This window comes from Solanum pennellii, chromosome 9 (assembly GCF_001406875.1).
Source record: "Solanum pennellii chromosome 9, SPENNV200".
In the NCBI taxonomy this organism is placed as follows: domain Eukaryota; kingdom Viridiplantae; phylum Streptophyta; class Magnoliopsida; order Solanales; family Solanaceae; genus Solanum; species Solanum pennellii.
In genome coordinates, this window is record NC_028645.1 from 17570029 (window position 1) to 17581155 (window position 11127).

The window sequence follows — 11127 nt, forward strand, 5'->3', positions numbered from 1 at the left end:
CTTTATTAATATATTTAATCACACTTAAAATTTGAAGTAGAAGTTTTAAAATATCCTATACATTTTCATTTATGTATGAACTCTAAAAGCTAATTAACAAAATATTAATAAGATAACTAAAAAACAAGATAGAAATTTAAAGCGGTTTTAAAAATTAAGAGAAGTAAAAAGTGTCATTTTTCAGCAACACAAAATTGAAAAATTAAAAATTTTATTTGATAATTTTAATTTTTTACATTTAAAAAATAATTTCTAAATATTTAAAAATGAAAACTACCAGAAAAATAAAAACTGCAAATATAGAAAAAAGATGGAAAACACGGTAAAATAAAATTGAAAGTAATTAAAAACTAGAATGGTATTTTAAATTAAAAATTATTTTTTTTAAATAATAAATTTTTAATTAAATAAATATGTAAATATAAAAATTGAGTAACTAACTACATTTGACCAGTATTTCTTTAATATATTTTAACTACACTTGAACTTTGAATAAGCAGTTTTAAAATTTCCTATTACATTCTCACTTATATACAAACTCTAAAAAATAATTAACAAAATATTAAAAAGATATTAACTAAAAAACAAGATAAAAGTTTAAAGTGTTTTAAAAAATTAACACGATTTTTTCATGAATAAAACATATAAACTTAACTAAGTTCACGTTATCTAACTTTTCATTATTTTTTTTGCCCAGTTCTATATATATGTTTTCGCTAATCCATGAATAAATTCTACAAAAATAGAAATACAAAATTTATAAATTTGTGTATGTGAAAGTTAGATTTTAAAACTAATATTATTTTAATTAAAAATAATAGACCAAACATGTAAAAACGCATAAAATATTTATTTTTTAATCAAACTAAATAAATAAAAAAAGTAAATATTATCTTTATTAAAATTTAAACAAAATATATTTAAAAACTAGAAATCTGGCTAATTATAATTATAAACATAATTTTTTAACTTTAATAATCTAAATATTAAATTGTGTATTAACAATAATGTTGTAATATGCGAAAGTAAATAAGCAAATTGATTTGTACCCATTATTTTAATTTTTAAAAATATACATTACATAGTGCATAATAATTTTTTTTAGTTATTTTTAATTTAATTATTTGCCTAACACGCGGACACGTATACTGATATATAATAATAAAGAGAAAATGGTCTACAACCTCCCCAACCTATATCTGAAATCTCAACTACACACTCCAACTTCACGGGTGTCCCATTACCCACATAAACTATATTTTTATCTATTTTCTACCCACCTAAGTGCTGACCTGTCATGGGAGGTGTTGTCACCGCCTCTAGGCGCGTTAGAAGAAAAATTTGACGAAAAATTCCTCCCTCTCCAACGGTCATCTTCCCCACTTTTAAATAACCATTACTTCTTCTTTCCCCACGATTAATCCTTGTTTCTTTTGTAAAAAATTCACGATTTTCTCTCAAAATTAAGTAGGGTTTAGTTGCTAATTTTCATTTTTACTTCAAATCTTGAATTTAGGGTTTGTAATCTGCTCTAATTTCTTATTTAGGTCTCGAATTAGAATTTTGAATTTTCTCGAAATTCATCAAAAATGACAAATGAAAACTTGAATACGCTTTGTACGGATGAATCAGACTCAATGCTCAATGCTGTAGTGAGATGCAAACACAAAATTTTGCTGAATTTGTAAACTTCTTGGTCGAAATTATATTCGGGAAGAAGATTTTGGTCTTGCTCATGTTATGGTGTATGTGTTTTTTTCTCTTATATTCTTGCTACATTTTATTTTGACGATGCTAATGTACTTATTTGGATAATTTTCAGACTAAAAATTTCAAATTTTTTCGTTGGAGGGACAAAAAAGAAGTGGATCCAAGGTGAAGTTTTATCCTTCCAAGATTGGTGAACAAAATCAATGAGTTGGAGCAAGAATTACGTATTAGACAGGTTCATATTGACAATTTGAGGAACTCTAATTTGTTACTGGAGAGGAGACTCAATAGAAGGTTCGATAGGAAGATAGTTTTCTGTATTTTGATTTGTGTTGTTGCTATGTTCATCAGCAACCAGTAGTTCAAGTTCAACATATTTGCAGTTCTCTTTGATTTGTTGTTGTTGTCTATGTGTGTCATTTTGTATGTAGAGATATCTTGTATCTATAATGCCAATTGAAGCTTCAATTAATATGCAACACTTCCTCCGAAACACATAACCAACACAACATATGTAAGCACGCCTGAATAACGCCAATACAGTTTGATAGACAACATAATAACCATTTTAAAATACAACATAAACATTCATTCATAAGGGCCTCACATAAGCCAAATTTTACCAAAATAACGCCTCACACAAGGCAGAATTTACCAAAATAAAACTCATGTTCATAAGGCCTCACATAAGACAAAATTTACCAACAAAATTCAAAATAGCAGGCCATTAACTTAAAAGTGCTTAAATACATCAATATCACTATAATTTTCATGACATCTTTGATTGTGAAAAAGTGTCATTTTGACTTGAACTACTTCCCATTGTCTTCTTTCTTTGCTTCTCACTAAATTCATGAAGCTTGCTTGTTGAGATTGCTGCTTTGGCATTCTATTTCAACTTAATTAGTTGTATTACTTGGTGTATAACCAATGTCACCAGTTACATCAGATGATCTTGTCACTCTTGCTTGTCCAGTAGAGTAGATTTTACTACTTTGGCATGCCAGACTATAGTAAAATTAGGACTATATCAATATTTAAGATGTTTAATTAAATTAGTATTAAGTTGTTAACATAAATCAACGACTCACATTCATGACTTTGAAGCCATTTGAAGCTTGGAACACACCCATTCCCATGACTCTTGGTCTTTTATCTGGAGATGTGTTTCCCCTGCCCCTACCTCTTCCTCTTTTAGTAGTATCAGCTATTGAATATGATGCATGATAAGTAGGAGGAGCAGAAGAGGATGCAGGAAAATCAGTAGGTGCAGTAGGTAGGTGAGGTGCACTAGATGCTACTGATGATGTTTTTTGGGTCTTCCTCTTCCCCTTTTTTAAATGCTCACCTTCTGATGGTGTTGATGGTGTTTTCTATACATATAAGAGAAAAAGTAAGTCATAAAGAAAGAAAAACTAAAAAAATTTCAAGTATTACCTTCGGTTTGCCTCTTCCCTGCCTGACTTGTTGGTTTTTCCCTCCTTGTTATGATTTCTAACACCACATAAATTGCATGTCATTGCACGTCCAGTCCTAGGAAGCTTCCCTGATTTCTTAGTTTCTCCAGCTTCTTTTCTTCTAGCCTTAGGTGGCGTACCAAGCATGTTTGTGATTTTTGGGGGCTCAACAGTGGGGTTAGTAGAAATTGGTCACATCTCCATGTTTGTCAGTGGTTCAATAACAATGGCATAAGTCCTCAAGTAACTTTCCTTGTTGTAGTAGTTGTGTATATAGTCATAAAGAGACAATTTCTTAAAGTATAATGCAGCTACATTATGTGCACATGGTATGCCCCTTAACTTCCACACCATACAACTACAGGTTCTCCTAGCAATATCCACTTTGTGTTGACAAATCCCTTCTTTCACTTCAAATCCAGCAGCTCCATCAAATTCAATTGTACAGTCCATAGACCTACTAATGTTCTCCTCTAAAATCTTCAGAGACATTGGAGAGAAATTATACTTCCAAGTACTAGGAAGCTCCCTTAAACTGCCTATTTTTGTCATCATATTCACTCTTATTTCATCAAGCATAGTAATTATGGTCTTGTGTCTAGCAGCCAAGATCCATGAATTAAAACAATCAGACATGTCGTTCTCTACAGAATCACACTTTACTTCAGTATTGAAGTAAATTTTGCACCAAAAATTAATGATGTAGTCATTAAGTTATCCATCATTTTTTTTGGATCTAACAACTTCATCTTCTCTATGTGATATCTTATTGAGACTCAAATGTACTCATAGCTATCTTTCAAAATTGTTGTCTTCTTTAAAGACCCCTCCAATCCTTAGCCCAATTAGCTAATATGTGCCTAGCATATATTCTATGTTCACACTTAGGTAGTACATTTGTAATTTCTACTGACATTCCCTGCAATAGATGATGATTAGGTCAGAATACAATTGCATATAAAAATTGAAAATTACAAAATATCAGTTCACATACCTTTTGCATGTTTGTAATCAATGTGAGACCTTCACCATCTCCAAGTCCCAAATCATCCCTTATGCACTACACAAACATGGTCCATGTGTGTTTGTTCTCCTTTTTCACTACTACCCAAGCAAGTGACAACATCTAATTGTTACCATACAATGGCCACAACAACTAACAGTTGGCCTTTACAAACCCCTTTAAGAACCCAACCATCTAAGCCTATGCACTTTATACAATGTATCCATGCCTTCTTTAAACATCAAAACAAATGTAAAAACTCTAAAATATTGATTTGCTTTTTGCATCAGGTTCACCAACTTTTACAACATAACTGGTCCCTGGATCAGTCCTCAACAATTCATCCTTGTAGTCAAATATCCTTCCAAATTCCACAATATGATCACCCATTATATCTTTCACCACTTTAGCTCTTGCTCTTCTCACAGTAGTCTTGCCAACATGAAGTTTAAAGTTTTTCCTAATCAACTCCTACAACTTAAAGACTCTTATCAAGTCCAGCAGGACCAACATCTAGTGTAGTAACACCATCTGTAGTAGCACCATCTGCAGTAGCACCATCTGCAGTAGTAGTATTGAAAGGAGGTGTGGTATTGAAAGGATGTGAGGTTGAAAAAGTACAGCAGGGTATTCCATATATAAATGGTCTTCACCTACCCCGAAGTTAAAGTTTTCACTTTTACTAGGTCTTGCATTAAAAGCTGCACAAGATTCTACCATATCCACATGACTACCATTTTCTATTAACGTGGACCCCACAATTGCCTCATCAATCAAATGTCAAGCAAATATCTCCACTTCATCCCCATCTTCCAGGGAACACATCATGTCTAAAATATCCTTATCATTATCATCATATATCAAAATGCCATAGTTAGGTGCTTTAATACTAAAGGTGCAAGTTGTACTATATCCCATTTCTCGAATATAGCCTTTCAACTCAAAATATGACATTCTATCTACATCAACATCCAAAAATTCTGTAACTTTTCCACCATTATATATTGGTTCCCCACTACTTAAATCTAACACACCCCCATGGTACCACGTTAGAGTAATCAAAGTGAACCCACTCATCGCTTACCTAAAGACAATTAAAAAAATAGAGTAGTAATTATAGATATACTCTAATCTGAGGGCAATCCAAAAAATAGAACAATACTTAAAGAGGAACATTATACAACATACTAGAAAATGAACAAAATACAACACAGTACTTAGCTTCTCAATAAACATAATCTATGAACATAAATACAACACAATAGCAAACTAGCAGCTTCTCTATGAACATCATACTAAGAAGAACATAAATAGAATAGTCGATGTACATTATACTAAGACGAGCAGAATACAAGATTACGCAACTTAGACGAGAACACCTAACACTATAATCGTAAGCCAAACATAAGTTTTCACACAATAATGCTCTTAATTTCATGAATGAACAGAAACCCTAATGATAAATCACAAACTCAAAACTAAAGGATAAACAACTAACCTTTTGATGAAATCACTTGATAAACTACAAAATGGAGTTGACAATACGCAACAAAATCGTTTGATGATTACCAAAAGTGGAGAAGGAGATGAACATGTTAAAAGAGGTTTTTTGAATTTATCTTTGTTTCTTTGTTCTTCTTTCAGTTTAGGAGGGAAATGGGGGGAAGAAACAAGAAACGAGAGTTTCAAGGTAGGGGTCCCAGCGCGTGGAATCACGCAAGACGACTTATTTGGTTTATGTATTGAGGTCAGCACCTAGGTGGGTAGAAAATAGATAAAAATATAGTTTAGGTGGGTAATGGAACACCCATGAAGTTGTAGTGTGTAGTCGAGATTTTAGGTATAGGTTGGGGGGGGAGAGTTTTAGACCATTTCTTAATAATAAACAAGGTAAATGCAATGGAGACAAAGAATTGAGTACTATATAGAAGAAGAAATATTCATAATTAATATACAAGAGAATAATCAATTAAGTAATATGAAGGAGTAAGTCAGATGAAGGACCCGATACACCATGCCTTGTTTCAATATAAAAAGTCAAATTTACTTTTTACGTATATATAATATACATTGAATCTATTTGATCAAGGGTTTACTTTGTTCCAATATTTTCTATGATTATGGAATTAAAATCTCTAGATTAACTTAGGGATCTTATTCATAATTTCTAAAGGATGGAGCCAAAAGGTTGTTAAAATAGAGTTAGGGCTCATGGTTAGTGAGATCAACATAATAAAAATTGAGATTTTTTGGTTCCTATTTTAGGGTTATTGTGGGTGAAATTTACATGATTTGGAGTGTTGTTGATATGGGTTTGATTTCTTTTTTTCATTTGGGTCTATCTAAGTTTGTAGTGCGAAATTTAAATTGATATTATTATAACAAAAGACTAAATAAGTCCCTCACGCGTCAATAGCGAGTGGATGACACTCACTTTGCCATGTCAGCTGAAAGTGTTAAAATTACACAATGGAGCCTGACATGAGATGTCTAAACTGAACAAAGCCTAGTTAAAATGTCTAAGTAAAAGTTGTTACCAACTTTAAAGGGTCACCGACGAGTTATATGTCTCTCATTCGCGTAGTTGCTTAAGACAATTCTCAGTAAAAAGGGAAACACTTTTCGTGAATTATTTGCACCATATACTCTTATCTTGGATGATGCCAAGATAAGAGACGGAGTGGTATATTAGAATTCATGGGAGAATGCCAAATGCTAATCCTCTTCTGCTCGAGCTTGCTAAGTTGGACTTCAACATTGTCCAAGCAGCACACCAACAAGATTTGAAAATTCTGTCAAGGTGAGGTATCATTTAATTATATTTTTTAGATGATCTTATAGTAATATAATTTCAGAGTATAAAATTTTTAATTCCTTGTTATATATATATATTGGCTATGTCTTAAAAGTTAAAACATGTACAATACAATTTCTGATCATGTAATGTAAAGGTGGTGGAAGAGCACAAGTTTGGCAGAGAAGTTGTCATTTTCAAGAGATAGACTGGTGGAAGACTTTTTCTGGTCAGTGGGATTAGTATTTGAGCCTCAACACAGCTTGTGTCGAAGAATGGTGGCGAAAAATGTTGCTTTTATAGTCTTCATAGATGACATTTATGATGTCTATGGCACTCTTGATGAGTTGGAAATCTTCACCCATGCTGTTGAAAGGTTAGTCAAATAGGAACTTATATATAATAAACATTATAATCATCATCCTTGTTTGTGATTTCGAATTTTGATTTCTTGTTATACAAATTCAGATTGGATATAAATGCAATGGAACAACTTCCAGACTAAATGATAATATGTTATCTTTCACTCTTCAACACTACCAATGAAATGGCCTACCATATTCTCAAACAACAAGGGATTAGTGTCCTGCCCTACCTCACAAAACAAGTAAAATTACAATTTTCCCTTCTTTTACTTTCAATCTTTGAGGCAGAACCAATTATGGATTCAAAATTTAATTATGGGTCGGAGAACGTTACCTTTATTACATATGGACGATAGGAAGCCATATTTTTTATTTTTTTTGATTAATTTCTTTTTCTCTTTCTTTGTAAATATCGAAATAAGTTAAAAATATCCTATAACTATGTGAAAATGAACAATAATGCCATCAATCAATAATTTAGTACTAAAATACCCTTTTAATCAGTAATATTATTTAACTCTCCAATAATACCTTTGATTATAACACTTCCTTCCAATGAATATCTTAGCTATAATTAACTGATGTCAATAGAATGAGGTAGGTGATGTTTTCCACATTTAATGCGGGCCGAGTGGATTTCACTCTACAAATTTTGTACCTAATTTAAGTTTAATATTTGCAACATATAGTAGGTGTTTGATCATGTAATATAATATTGCAATATAATATCGTAAGATGGAATCAACGTTTGGACATGCGATTTTATGTTGATTGCATCTCATGATTTTATATCAGGAGATGGATGCCATATTCTTCAAAAACCATGATATGGAATCATATGAAAATATCATATCATGATTTGAGTTATTTTAATACAAAAATTAATCCACGAGTTTATATTTTATTATAATAATCCCACATTTATATCTACTAACCATTTATTTCACATGTAATTAAAATTTATCATCACATCATTAATTTTTAAAATGTATTATTCTCACCGATATAAAAATTATTTTTCTCACCAACATATAATCACTTTAACTCACACATCACGATTGTTGAGTGATAAAATCTTGAAGAGCTTGTGAAAGGTGTTTCATTATTAATCAAATAAATATATTGATGAAACAATTACTTAAGTGGAGAACAAATAACCTTGTAATAATTTACTACACGATTTTATAATTTCTTTTTTATTTGATAATATTAAAAAAATATTGGGCTATTTTTATAATTTTAGAACTTATGAGATTTTTATGTTTATGAGAAAATATACAATACCAAAATTCTATATCGCAAATCCAAACAAAACTTCAATTTCATCTTATGATTTCATATCATGATACCATATCATGATATTATATCGCATGGCCAAACCGGCCCATAATGATTGCAATCTTGATATGTACTATAGTAATTTTTCAAAACAATGGAATTTAATTATACCCCACCACACCCCACAACTTCTTTTTCTTTGTGGAATCAGCAATCACCTTACATACAATAACAATATTTCTTTAGTTTTCGTAGCCAATAACTTTTCCACTTAAAGTTTCACGTGATAATTTTATGTTGAATTTGCGCAGATACAACCCCTCCCCCACCCTGTGTTTCAAATTCAGACTTTTCGCAATCAGAAATAAACATGACCACAATTAAAGATTCGTTAGTCTTTACATAGCTAGGTTGTCAGCAAATTAGATAAAAGAGACAAATGTTTGACAAGACACTATTTTATTAGCTATGAGTTTCGAGATTTACTTTAAAAGTACTACCCCACCCTAACTTCATGGTAAAAGTCCGTAATTCTGAAACATTTATACGGATTGGACTTAAAGTTTAAAAGTCATATATTAACTAATCCTAGAAAAATATGTAGACTTTGTAACTCTTAGATAATTTGAATCATTAGGGTAGCCTCGCATAATATACAAAGTACACATGTAACTATAAAAAGAACATGATTTCAAATCCATAAACAAATTTATTAGCTTTAGCTATTTGAATATATATGTTATTGGTAGTAATTTCTCACATGGATTTCTCCCGAGAATCGAGTTATCTGTCATCCTTTCTTTCAAAGTTGGTGATATTGTACAAGTCTTGATTGCTATGTTGATCTCAGGTTAAACTTTCTTGCCAAATATCATTGGTAAGTGAAGGTTGATGATTACTAATTACTAACTTGCAGTGATTATATATCGAGAGAATATGTTTCTGATTCTATTTCAAGTATATACATACATATCTGCCGTTTATTCTCTATCAGAACTAATTAATGCATGACTTTAACTCTAATATGTATCATTTTTGTCATGAAACAAATGATTATTATTAGTAAAACTAACTTTTAATTTGAAATAAATTTGATACATGTAAATTGTCACTGCACGACAACTCGAGATAAGCTTAAAACGGAGGTGTCATAGAAGAAGAATTATGAGGAGAGTAAAATGTATAACTATTGAAGTATAAATTAAAATTTATCAAATACTAATGCAGAAAAAGAGGCTTACCAGATCGTAGCCACCTATCTGATCAAAGATCTCCATAACCTAGCACAAAGAACATGAGAAGATCTAATATGTACCAGGAACAAGATGAAAATAAAAAGGCTCAATGATAAAATCATAATACACTTATTTTAGGTAATTAAGCTAATAACAATAAAATCTAGGTGGTTTAAATTACATCGCTTTCTCCTGGTAAAATGTTCCTTGTTTTTCCTAAAAATGCATCTTGATCCCTAGGGGTTTGTTGATCATCCTCATCATCATCTATCTAAAATTTTAAAATAAATTATCATTTTGAGAAAGTGAAGCAATTGTAACCACATCAATAGATCAATCAGCCCCCAATGGTATATCGCCCTTGGGGGATGATTGATCTACATATGTGATTATAATTTCTTTGCTTTTTTCAATATGATCATTTGTTTTTAAATTTTAGATTGTTGATGGTGAGGATTATGAGGCTCCTTATGAGGATCAAGCTGCAATTTTAGGAAAACTAGGAACATTTTTCTGGGAGAAGGTGATGGAATTTAAACCACTTAAGTTTTATGGTTATCAGGTTAATTACCTAAAGTAAGTGTATTATTGCTTTATCATTGAGTCCTTTTATTTTCATCTTTGTTCCTGGTACATATTAGGTCTTCTTATGTTCCGCGTTAGGTCATAAAGATTTGTAATCAAATTAGGTGGCTATGATCGCGTAAGTCTTTTATTCATCATTTGTATTTGATTATTTTAATTATATGTGTCATTATGTGGAAAGATGAGATGCTATACAAATAGTTACTCTTTTCTTTGTTTTTTCCTCAAGAGTCTTGAATAATATATGTCGTACTTTTAGTGTCAATGGTTGGTAGTATGATATTATTGTATCGTATTGTTTTGTGATTATCTAAAATTGCTCATTTTCATAGTTTATTGTCTGTTTGATTTTGTTATGCAACAGGTATCTTGATCACCAACCAACTTGATAGTAGAATGTATCTAAGTTAGTATAGATCTGAATCCGGTACTTAGTGATAACTTCTACTATTTGAAACAATTAGGGTGTAGGCTCAATCGGATTAAATAAAAAACTATTTGTATGTGGAGTTATATTTTAAATTTTTTTTGTTTATTTGAAATTTTTATTTTAGTTTTTTTTTTCAAAAAATATTGTGAATTTATTCTCTTCTTTTTTAACAAATTCATTTTACAAGCAGGTGATCTTTGGGAACTCCAAGCCACTGATATATATATAGAATAGGGAATCTAACAAAAACATATACATCTCGAGTTCAAT

At 30.9% G+C, this 11127-nt stretch overlaps 1 long non-coding RNA gene across 1 annotated transcript; it reads right to left on the minus strand.

Annotated features, from left to right (window-relative positions):
- Positions 1-2270: 2270 nt before the first annotated feature.
- LOC107030762 lies at positions 2271-10580 on the minus strand. Its single transcript, XR_001458141.2, has 6 exons — positions 10024-10580; positions 9849-9887; positions 4162-5254; positions 3148-4086; positions 2802-3083; positions 2271-2718 (listed from the first exon to the last, which is right to left on the minus strand). It is a non-coding gene; the product is annotated as an uncharacterized LOC107030762 (long non-coding RNA).
- Between the last annotated feature and the right edge of the window lie 547 nt (positions 10581-11127).